Source organism: Pelodiscus sinensis, chromosome 19, assembly GCF_049634645.1.
Source record: "Pelodiscus sinensis isolate JC-2024 chromosome 19, ASM4963464v1, whole genome shotgun sequence".
NCBI lineage: Eukaryota > Metazoa > Chordata > Testudines > Trionychidae > Pelodiscus > Pelodiscus sinensis.
The window spans coordinates 10,827,327-10,839,606 of record NC_134729.1 but is presented as its reverse complement, the minus strand read 5'-3'; the positions used below and the strand labels follow the sequence as shown (position 1 = coordinate 10,839,606).

The 12,280-nt window shown below is 50.7% G+C and overlaps 1 long non-coding RNA gene across 1 annotated transcript; it reads right to left on the bottom strand.

Moving 5' to 3' along the window:
- Positions 1 to 3,937: 3,937 nt before the first annotated feature.
- LOC112544362 (uncharacterized) lies at positions 3,938 to 8,944 on the bottom strand. Its single transcript, XR_012896768.1, has 3 exons — positions 7,904 to 8,944; positions 7,200 to 7,341; positions 3,938 to 4,403 (listed from the first exon to the last, which is right to left on the bottom strand). It is a non-coding gene; the product is annotated as an uncharacterized LOC112544362 (long non-coding RNA).
- Between the last annotated feature and the right edge of the window lie 3,336 nt (positions 8,945 to 12,280).

Genomic DNA, 12,280 nt, shown 5'->3' with positions numbered 1-12,280 from the left:
CACCTCGTTCCACCTCGAGGAGTAACGGTAGTTCAAATTAGAGAGCCTAATTCGAACTACGTACTCCGTGCCACGTGTAGCAGTGGGCACGGAGTTCGCACTAACGGGGATTTAAAAATGGCGGCGCCCAGCAAGATGCAAATGAAGCTTGGGATATTTAAATCCCAGGCTTCATTTGCAACTTCGATTGCCTACATTAGCCATCCTAGTTCGAACTAGGGTGGCAGTGTAGACATACCGGCTGTGTCTACACTGGCAAGTTATTCCGGAAAATCAGCCGCTTTTCCGGAAAAACTTGCCAGCTGTCTACACTGGCCGCTTGAATTTCCGGAAAAGCACTGACGATCTCATGTAAAATCATCAGTGATTTTCTGGAAAAACTATGCTGCTCCCGTTCAGGCAAAAGTCTTTTTCCGGAAAACTGTTCCGGAAAAGAGCCAGTGTAGACAGCACAGTAGTGTTTTCCGCAAAAAAGCCCCGATCGCGAAAATGACTATCGGGGCTTTTTTGCGGAAAAGTGCATCTAGATTGGCCACGGACACTTTTCCGGAAAAAGTGCTTTTCCGGAAAATCGTCCTGCCAATCGGACGCGCTTTTCCGGAAATACTTTTAACGGAAAACTTTTTCTGTTAAAAGCATTTCCGGAAAATCATGCCAGTGTAGACGTAGCCACCCTGAGTTAATGTAGGTATTCTCACTCCCCATAGTGTAGGTATCGTGGAACTTAGCCATGAAACCATAATGGTAGTGTGCCTCAGTTTCCCTTTCCATACAGTACATTATGGCTGGAATCTTCTTTGTCCTGTAAGAAGTTCCAAGATCAGTTACAGGCATTAACTGTGAAATATCAACATCACAGGGTCCTTTAACATACAATCTGTCATTTTGGTACATTTCTTGACAGGTTCAATGGTTTTTCCAAAACAGCACACATACTGTACATTTTTACAGTTCTTGGTAACAATAGCACATTGGTTACAAAAGTTAACATCAGGAACAAGAACACCTCCATAGCAAGTGTATATTGACAACACTTTCTGTCATCACACCATATCTTTGGCTCCATACCCTTGTAGTTCTGGCCCTTTAGGTTTAAACTGCAAGTTTCCTTTGCCAAAGCAGGTTCTGCACTTCCCCCTTGTCCTGTGGATTCAAAACCTGAAGTTTCTGGCTTAACAAAGACAAAGGGCTGGTTGGGTGCAACTTCCCCATTCACAAAGGCCATGGAATCCTTTCTCTCCCCCCAGTCAGTAGGATAACAACAATAAGCAGACCAGACATTCCCCAAGATGGTCTGTGTCTCCCAGAGACAGGATCCATTCTCACCGGCATGATAAGCTTATACATTTCGGGTCCATCTACACTACATGGCTCCGTCGACGGAGCCATGTAGATTTGTTTATTGGGCAAAGGGAAATGAAGCTGCAATTTAAATAATCGCCGCTTCATTTAAATTTACATGGCTGCCGCGCTGAGCCAACACGCTGATCAGCTGTTTGTCGGCTCAGCACTAGTCTGGACGCTCCCCTGCCGACATCAAAGCCCTTTGTCGGCAGCCCCGGTAAACCTCATCCCACGAGGAATAACGGGGCTGCCGACAAAGGGCTTTGATGTCGGCAGGGGAGCGTCCAGACTAGCGTGCTGAGCCGACAAACAGCTGATCAGCGTGTTGGCTCAGCGCAGCAGCCATGTAAATTTAAATGAAGCGGCGATTATTTAAATCGCTGCTTCATTTCCCTTTGCCTACAACCCTAATCTACATGGCTCCGTCGATGGAGCCATGTAGTCTAGACACAGCCTTCTTGTCCTAACCACACTGACTTCCCAGCAAGCTGGTCACACACAGTCGCGTGGTTATCACAACACTGTTCCAACTCTCTGCCTGGTTCTGCCTCGTCTGACACAGTCCTCAGCCCTTCTGGGATAATCTCCTGTGGACTTCTCAGGGTTCGTGGGGACATATGCCAAGAACTACAGGGCTTCGGATTTGGCTACCCCGGCACTAACCTGGCCAAGGGCTTGTCCACACCAGCTGGGCAGGAGTTTAGGGTCTGAGTCTACTCCCTCAGCAGAGCCAGAGCCTGCCCCCTGCTGGAACCAATGCCAAGGCACTCTGGTGAGGGGCATGTGGAGTGGGCAGGATAGCTGTGCGGGGACAAGTAGCCAGATCTCTTCCTCTCCCCCTCCCCCCGCTGCCACTTGTAATTCTGTGAGGAGAAGTCTTTGGGAGGAAGGATGTGCAAGAACAGCAGAGTCCACAAGCAGCTGTTGCCTCGGGGTGACTCCATGGAGACAGCAGCGCAGCACGTGACTGATAATGTCACTTGCCCTCGCTCACATCAGCACAAAATCTGCACGCTCAGCGATTGCACAATTCCAAGGGCAGCCATGAGCTGGCACGATCCAATTCACAGCCAGGAAACACACATCACGGGCCACACCCTTACTTCTGCACCACCCTCGCCAGCAGCAGCCTCCTTCAGCCAGTGGGGGTGCCTGGAATGGGGAGCCAGCACATGGAAGGAGCCCTCCTCTGGGTGCCGCCAGCCCTGCCCCCCCTGGCTCCAGACCCGCTCTTGGGAGGTAAAGGACGTGAAAAAGGCCTGTTACCAAAACATCTGGCAGAGTGGAAGCAGTCTTTGCAAGGTGCCACATCCCTGTAGGATTTCCCATGCACTGAAACCAGATCGACTGATTCTGGAATATGGGGGCATGTCTGACCGCAGGCCAATAGAAATTGGCTTGTGACCTGAAGCAGCAGCAGGGAGAGTTTTCATGTTTATTTTTTTGTAAATAGTGCGTTTTGTGCACAAAAATACAGAGGGCATAACAAGGCCTCTTTATATCAGTATAAAGGGCCCTGTTTGGAAAACAGAATCCGGCCCTTCCCCACTGACATCCAGTGGCAGTGAGTTCCCCTGGTTAATTCTGTGCTGTGTAAAGTTTGGGGACTTGTCTGAGGTAGTGCCTGCAATGTGTCGGCTGATTTCCAGAGACATAAGAAAGGACTTTCCTTGCCCTGAGGCACTCACAGGCTAAGGATGGACAGACAAACAGGCAGGGGCCAGGAAAGGGGAACAGCCAAAACGGGGTAATTCCATGCCAGTCAGCAAATTAGAGACATCACAGTGGAGAGGGACTGAAGTGTGGGCGGGGTTAAAGCCTACAGGATAGGTTGCGGGAGGTCGTACCATGCATAGGCACCTGCCCAGAGGGGGCACAGAGGGGGCTGTACCATCTGCCAAGCTGGGACACCGGCCGGGCAGGAGCCCCAGGGCAATTTTGCAGGGGGGCAGATAGATCTGAGGATGTGGGTGGGGTGGGGGTTGCAGATGACTGCACAGGGTGGGGAGTGGGGGGCGGAGATAAGGCCAGGACTTGGAATGAGGGGCATAACTATCAGACAAGGGCAGAGGGTGTCGGGGATGCTGGTCTCCCCCGTGAAGTCCATATAGCATGGGGTGAAAGCACACAAAGGCCAGATTTCAGTGTGGGACACATTTTGCATGGCTGTGAATTTGGCAGGATCCACCCTGACCCTGAGCTTTCTGGTCACAAAGCTCACTCAGCATTTTTCAAATGACTCTCAGTATCCAGGTCCCATTAAGCTCCCCCCAGCACACACACGGATTACCAAGAACCGGTTAATCTATTGTGCAGGGTCCCACTCCCGCCTCCCATCACGTGCGGGGCTGCTGCTGCTGCTCTTCCGCCACACACAGAGAGGCCAGCAGCAGGAGCTGGCAGCCCAGTGCATGAGGCAGCGGCTCCTGTTCCCTGCTCTCCGTCCATGGTGGGGGCTGCAATCCTTCTGGGACTGCAGCCGCCCTCTTTGGGCCATGGGTAGGGGCTGCTCCGGGTAAGGGTGATGCGAATTCGCCCTAGTGTAGCATTGCAGACTGGCCCCTTGTGCTTAATGCCTGTTGGGGAAATCTCGCTCCCCTGGGGTACAGAGTCCCCAGAAGGGGCCGAGGCTGGAGGTCAAAGCAGTGAGGCAGGAGAGAAATCTAGAAGGACAACTTTATTATGCATGCAGGCAGGCTGACAGCTACCAGAGTGAGAGCAGCAGCAGCCCTGAGAGACAGTTTCAGGGATCCTTTATACCAGTGGCCTCCAACCTTTTTACACCCAAGATCACTTTTTAAATCTCAGAAAGGCTCCTTCACCTTTACTGCTGTGTGGGTGACGAGCAGCACTTGGAACGGTCCTTCCCACCGGGCTGCCAGGCAGTTCTTTCTGCGAGGTTCCTTCACAAACACGTAGTCGCCTGGTGGGTTGTTGTGGCACGGTACATCAGTAGGTACTGGGAGGGCTTCCTTCATCTGCAGGTGCAAGCTTTCCTAACCGCCGTTTTATGTCTAGGTTTCTTCTTTCCGTGTGGCCATTAGCCTGTGAGTCTCCTCCTGCAACATTAAACTGCTTACAAATCACACATGAATTAGATACCCTTGTAGCTTCTAGGTGCACGCCTGGGGTGTACCATTGTTTTGGGATCTGTGGGGCCACCCCCCTTTTGCTCATGTGTGTCATCTGATGAGACACCTGAGCAAGCTGCCGTGTGAGAGATCTTGGGGTGACTGGGTGGCCATCAGGAGCAACCATTATCCCAGCTGGGGATAAGAAGCAGCCTGCTTTCTCCCAAAGGTTTCTCTCTGCACGTTGAGCAGCCTGCTGTAGTTCTATCAGGTCCTGCAAAGAAACAAGGAGAGAAAGAGAGACCAGAATCTGAAAGGGAGCCGGAGGTCCATGTGCTGCTGCATGTCTGGCCGCTGCATCTGCACTCCCATTACCCAGAGAGACAGGATCGGTTGCACCTGTGTGGGCCGGGCAATGGGTAATAGAGAGGGATGTGGGTAGCTGAATAGCATCAAGAAGTTGAGAGATAAGGGGACCAAGAGATAGCGGAGCCAGAAGAGGTAAGGAAACCTCGTTATTTCCAAATTTGTCCTGTGGCGTGACAGACAGAGAAAGCATACTTTGAGTCAGTATAAATGGCAGCAGACTGTCCGGAAGCTAAAAGGCAAGCTCGAGTTAAAGGGATAAGCTTGTGACCCCTTCCAGCAAGACATTTTAACACTTGCAAGGTATCAGTTTTACACCCTTTCTCAGTTTTGTTAGCAATTAACACATTATCAACATACTGAACCAACACAGAGCTGCAGGGAAGAGGGATAGAATTAAGGTCAGCTTTTAAAAACTGAGAAAACAGAGAAGGGCTTTCACAATAACCTTGGGGAAAACGTGTCCAGGTTAATTGATGACCCAGAAATGAAAAGGCAAAGAGAAATTGGGAATTCTGGAATAGAATTGCGCTGGAATAGAAAAGAAGGCAGAACATAAATCTATTACAGAGAACCATTTAGAAGTGGGTGGAATAGAGGAAAGAATAGTAGCAGGGTTAGGTACTACTGGAAATCTAGGGATTACAAACTTGTTGATGGCTTTTAGGTCTTGTACAAATCTATAGATTTGCTTACCCTGGCTGTCAAATTTTTCCTCCTTTTTCACAGGTAGTATAGGTGTATTACATGGTGAAGTTGTATAAACAAATATCCCTTGTACGAGGAGGGAAGAGATTCTAGGCTTAATGCCCTCTTGTGCCTCCCTAGACAATGGATACTGGGGTACCCTTGGGAAAAACTTGTTGTGTTTATATGTTATTTGCACTGGTGTTGCAGAGGCTAGCAACCCCACTTCATTCGCGTGGGCTGCCCACAATGTCTCTGGGACATCTGAGAGTTCCAGGAGGGGAGTATGTCCAGAGGCTTCATCAGATTCCTCTGGGTATGTCTACACTACCCCACTAGTTCGAACTAGTGGGGGTAATGTAGTCATCCGCAGTTGCAAATGAAGCCCGGGATTTGAATTTCCCGGGCTTCATTTGCATGAAGCCGGCCGGCGCCATTTTTAAATGCCGGCTAGTTCAGACCCCGTGCCGCGCGGCTACACGCGGCACAGACTAGCTAGTTCGGATTAGACTTCTAATCCGAACTAGCGAGGCGTACAGATAGTTCTGATTAGAAGCCTAATCCGAACTAGCTAGTCTGTGCTGCGTGTAGCCGTGCGGCACGGGGTCCGAACTAGCCGGCATTTAATGAAGCCCGGAAAATTCAAATCCCGGGCTTCATTTGCAACTGCGGATGACTACATTATCCCCGCTAGTTCGAACTAGCGGGGTAGTGTAGACATACCCTCTGAGAGTAGTAATGTCATCAAATTTGGAGCCTGATGGGGGGGAAGGTCAACAAATATCCCTTCCTCTCTACAGAGAAGGTTTGCACCCAATTTACACAATAAGTCACGTCCCATAAGATTTACAGGAGAACAGGCAGATAACAGGAAAGAATGTTCAGCTGACAAGGGTCCAAAGAGGAGTGGGGGTACAGATGGCACATCTGGGGAATCAAGCTGTTTCTTTAGAGTAGCCAATTGTTGCTGCAGCTTTTTAATAGAATCTTTTTGGCTAGCCATTATGCTCTGATTCTTTTTTTTTTTTTTTCTTTTTTTTTAACTGCCACATCCTCCCAGAGGCACCAATATTCCATCTGGTTGGGATGTGTTTCCTCGATAGATAAGCAAGCTTTTCTAAGTCAAAGCTACCCTCTAGTGGCCATTTTTTCTGGGAATTCCCCTGAGTATAGCCATTCCAAATGCTCATTAATTTCTTAAGTCTCTTTAGTTTCAAACCTGCCAGCAATTACCTAGCTGACTGTAAATTCTTATCATTTGAGATAAGGGAGTCCCAGGCTGTGAGAAACCTTTCCCCTCAGTCGGAGACATACTCGAGGGAACAATCCCACCCATGTTAGCACTGTCCTGTCCAAGGACAGTACAGGAGCCCAGCAGTACTACCCTCTCCAAGGATAGTGTGGGAGTCCACACAAACTTCACTCACACTTCTTATGTGCCAGGGGAAACCGCCCTTGCTTTCGGTAGCTGTTCAGTGACACAGACAGCACTGGTGAGGCTGTGGTCCCGTTCCAGACTACACTCACTCAAAACCATGCGCTTGGACTCGCCAACAATCAGTCAGCAACAAAATCCAACCCCTATTTGGCTATACTCAGTGTTTTCATTTTAAATCTAACTCAAGCCTCTTAAAGCAAATGTAGGAGCAAAAGATGACTCTTACCGCCAGCCAGTCCCACTGGTGACGAAAACAGGGAGGCGGACTGGGGGATTTTAAATGGATCCCTTACCCTCCAGATGCGCGCTGTAGTCCGTTCCTGTTCCCCATCGTCAGACTTTCCAACTGGAGTTCCAAGCTATCCCACTTCTGACACCAAATTGTTGGGGAAATCTTGCTCCACTGGCGTAAAGAGTCCCCAGAAGGGGCCTAGGCTGGAGGTCAAAGCAGTGAGACAGGAGAGAAATCTAGAAGGAAAACTTTATTATGCATGCATGCAGGCTGACAGCTACCAGAGTAAGAGCAGCAGCAGTCCTGAGAGACAGTTTCAGGGATCCTTTATACAGTATGTTCAGACAGTTTAGTTGTTGATTGTTTTCTTTAACATAACAAAGTCTCAGCAGACAGAAGTACTCTGAGACATTTCTGTTCATACCAGAAGTGCCAGAAGTCAGTTTTACAGTACAAAGGCACATGAGAACCTGAGTGAGGAGTCTACAAGGCAAACTGTGACAAAGATAAGAGTTTACATGACAATTTGTGACAGACTAGGAGTCTCCATGAACTTGAGATAGGAGGCATTGGAAGGGTCTTGATTAGAATTAAGATAATTTCTCTGTTACAGAGAGAGAGGGGCCTGGAAAACGTTTAACCCTTATAGCAGTTTTCTTTTAGAGAGTTTTGATTTCCTGCACAGTCTAATTTTGTCCAATTTAGACAACATTGGAGTTATTTGATTTTTCTCCCACATGCCCCACAGGAGGAATGGAGGCTCACCTGTTCCAGATTGGTGTTGACGATCACCAGGCGAGACCCTTGGTTGATGAAGGCCTGCTTCACCTGCCCCCAGCTTTTAGTCACCATGGAGAAGAAGTAACAATTTTTCTCAAAAAGCTCCCAGCCAGACGGACGTTTTGTGCAGGTCGAGCCTGTGAGAAGTCAAAGTAGGCGATGAGTCTGCAGCGTGTTGGCCCCTTCCTAAAAAACTCAGAGGGAGGTTCAGGTGGGCTGGCCCCCGAATCAAGAGGAGGAGGAAGGGTGTGGCGGCACGTTGGGGTTTTCCCGTCTCCTGCACCCCCGTAATGGCATGGACAGACTCCACCAGCCAGTAGAACAGAGGGAGTTTATTGCTTCTCCAGGATACAGCACAGTACAGAGGTCATCTGGTTACAGGAACTGGGGCTAAGAGGCCTCAGTGTCCCCCCTTGAGATGGGGGGTGGCTGGGGCCTACAATCCCAGCCCCCTCCCTAGCTCCTTCTCCCCTGCTTCCCAGACAGAAACTAAAGACCGTCCCTTCCAGCCCTGGCCCCCAGCCAGAGGCGGCATTGCACCTTCCTCTCCCTGGGGGGTAACTGGCAGAAAAGGTTACCTTCCTGTCCCATCAGCTACTCGGCTGGGCCGTGGTACAAACAGCAGCCAGTGGAGGTCACTCACAACCCAAGCCTAGCAACCAGCAAGGTACCCACACTACATCACAAAGGGTCCATGAGAAATCAGAGCTCTGAGACTGACAGTCCCCAGGAGCAATGGGGAGAGGGCGATGTTCTAGGGCCGTGTTTCTCGGCCAGTGGTACGAGTAGCCTTAGGGGCACGTGAAGGAAATCTGGGGGGTACCTCCACACAACTAACATTTGGAGAAAACGGAATTTTTGTTTTAAGTTTTCGCAGCGCTTTATTATTTTTCTACATTTTACACCCAAAAATTTCAGCGCCTGCCTGGCTACGAGTAAAGTCTTTAAACAAATGTGCTGCAATAGTAGAAAAAAAAATCGTGTGTCTGAAAACTGTAGGTCCTGGGGGTACTTTTTTTTTTTCAAATAGAGATACTTTATTTAAAAACGGGTGAGAAACTCTGTTCTAGGTCATCCTGATTGACAGGCCAAGCAGGCTAATGCAAGAGTCATAAGTACAGAGCGGGGGTGGGGGTGCATTTTTGTTTCATCTCCCCCATTTTATCCTTATTCTTTGTTACACTGGTGGCTGTGTAATACGTTGTGTTTGCCGTGAGCTGTCTGCAATCAGCAGGGGTTAGAGAAGTGTCCAGTGCAGGGAGAGCACCCCGGGGTGGGGACCCCCAGCTCCTGCCCTAATGACCTCAAGGATGGGGTGAAGGAGCCCCCCTAGGAACCCTGGGCCCAGCCTTGTGGGGGTGAGGAGGGCTCTGTCCCACGAAGGAGTATGAGGGGAGCCCTCCAGGCTCAGGGAGGCCTCTGGGTAAAGGACGTGGCAGCGGGGACTGAGATCTGTTCACCGGGGTCGTGTGGGAGCCAGACACGCCCCCTACCCCAGCGGGACCATCCCCCGATTACTTAGATTCAACGAGCAGCCCAACCAAAAGGCTTCCCTCTGACGCTCTCACCGGGGTCAAGCACAGAATTGGCTGCACGGAATTTGCACAGTCACTGAAATTAGATTCGTTTCCCTTCCACCCGCTGTTCACAAGCAGTGAAAGAAACTGGAGCATGATTCAGCACTTGGACTTCTTTGAGACGTTCACCAAGACAGCCCCCATCCCCACCCCTTCTCCTGGGGCTCCGCCCCACATGGGAGCCAAGCTGCCTCTCCACTTCCTTCCCCCTCCTCCCACAAAGAGAGGCGGGGCAGCGCCCCATGTGCGTGCCCCGCCCACCTTCTTACAGCTGGCATTCTGGGGGTGGAGGATGGAGAGGGACAGGTTGGCAGTTTGGTATGTCTGTGCTGACAGCCCATGACCAAGAATTTTCCCTTCTCCCTTCTGAAAAACTTGCCAAATAGTTTGTTGCAAATATTCATACTTTGCCATTTACCCCCTGAAGTGGGGAGAGGTGGCAATAATTTCTGAGGGGGGGGAGACCATGCCAAGATTTTGGAAAGTGGTCAAGCACCACAATTCTATGGAGGAGGTACGGGGTTTCGGAAGAAGTTTGGTGAGTGTAGGATGAACATTTCTGAGGCAGGCTATGATATTCTGTTAAGGACATCTTTTCTAAATTTGGAGTCTGGGACTGGCACACAAACACAGTACAGTACATAATGTCTACCCCCCACACCTAGCCCAGGGTGGGAGACAGGACATGACACATTCAATGGTGCTAGAAAACTGTTAAGTTCTCCTAATGTCTCTGCTTTAGTCCCCAGATGGACCACATCCTGCAGAGATAGCTTCTTGAGGCTGATGTCTGCTTTGTTTAGCTGGAAACACTACGTAACGTTATCCTATTAGGCTACGTCTACACTGGCATGATTTTGCACTTGCGCAAGAGCATTCTTGCCAGTGTAGACGCTCTCTTGCGCAAGAAAGCTCTGATGGCCATTTTAACCATTGGGCTTTCTTGCGCAATAAATTCATGTTGCCTGTCTACATTGGCCTCTTACGCAAGAACAGTTGTGCAAAAGGGCTTATTCCTGAGTGGGAACATCGTAGTTCTTGCGCAAGAAGCCCTGATTTCATACATTAGAATGTCAGTGTTCCTGTGCAAGAACTCGCGGCCAGTGTAGACAGGCAGCAAGTTTTGGCGCAAAAGTGGCTGCTTTTGCGCAAGATTGTGCCAATATAGACACAGCCTTACTCTTAATAGCACCAATCCAGGGGTCCAGGCTCTTACCCCCCCTCCCCCGATCCAGAAGGAGAGGAGACTCATGGTGGGCAGTGGAGAATGCAGGCAAGGGAAGGCATTGCCTTCCCAAAACTGCCCACACTGCCCAGCAGGGACTGGGGCTGAGCCATGGCAACTGGGGAGAGGCTGGGGAGGTTCTCTGGTGGCTGCAGTGGGCCTGCCCTCACTTGGCACTGGACGGGGCTTGGCTGTTGTTAAGAGGGCATGGTCTGGGGGAAGGGGTGTGGCTTTGAGAAGAAGGGGCGGGGCTTCACCTGCCACCAATGAGACTCATTCGCTCTGCAATCAGGCTGTACCAATCGCGGGAGCAGAGACCGACTTTAAAGTGACCCGCGTGTGGCCGGAATGGCTCAGAACCAGAACGCTCGTCAATCAAGCCCCAGGTTTACTGTATTTTTGAAAATCTCGTGCATTTTAAGCGAGTCTCGTGGGCTTCTCTTGAGACTTGGAATGCTGGGTTGGCAGCCCCATGGAACTCCTCATGCCCAACATGGCGCGAAACCTCAGCAGAACCTACCGTTGAGAAGTTGACTGCTAAGCCCACCGAGTTCATTGGACATCTTCGACTCTAAAGAAAGAGGAGAGAATGGGGAGTTCCCCTTTGAACTAACAACACAGGCCCTCGTGCTGCCCCAGCCCCACCCTCCACCCCTGGGGAGCACAACTGTTCATCCAGGTGTGTGTGAAAATTATGGGCAGTCGTGGGTGAGGCTGGAAATGGGTTTCACTTATAGATGTTAGTGAGTTATATCCCTGTGCTGCCTCAAGGCCCTACCTGAGATCAGGGATCCTTTGTGCTGAGGTCAGACTTGCCCAAGCCCAGAGTGAGAGAGACAGATACAAGCAAACAGCCCAGAAATGTGCCCCATTTCACAGATAAGAAAACTGAGGCCATAGAGACGGCAAGACTCCTTCCAGGTCACATGGGGAGTCAGCAGCCAAACTGGAGACTGAAGTCCAAGCTCCTGAGGTCCAGCCACAACACCAGCCACCTCGATTCACCTTCAATGCAAACGCTCTTTGGAGCAGAAGGGGCTGCCCACGATCCCACTGGTACCGGGACATGCCCAGTGCCCATAACCAGGGGCGCCCAGGCGGTCCACCTGGGCACAGGCTCGTTGCTGTATTCAGAGACCCGGGGGCCAATCAGCAAGTGAACAGCTGTGTTTATTCAGAAAGATCCAGGCAGGGACCCACGCAGGACGAGTGTGCTGGAAAGAACGGGTCACACCCAGGACTGCCTTGATGCAATCCAGGGGCATCCGACACCCCTAGTATGGGGGCTTCTTTTTGCCCCGCCCCTCTGCAATGGTCCCAACCTTCGGAGTTTTGGCAGGGCCATTTGCTGGGTGGCTGGGCACCACACTTCTCCGGGCAGAATGGGGCCTCCCCCTGCCCAGATCCTTTACTTGGCACGGCTAGGGTGTGTACTGGGTGAAACCAGACTCAGCTCCCACTCCCCCCAGCAGTAGCTGCATTTATGGGGCCCCAGACACCTGCCTACTCCTGGGACAGACCAATTCTACTCCTCCCCAGGGCTTGCCCACCTGGGTGACA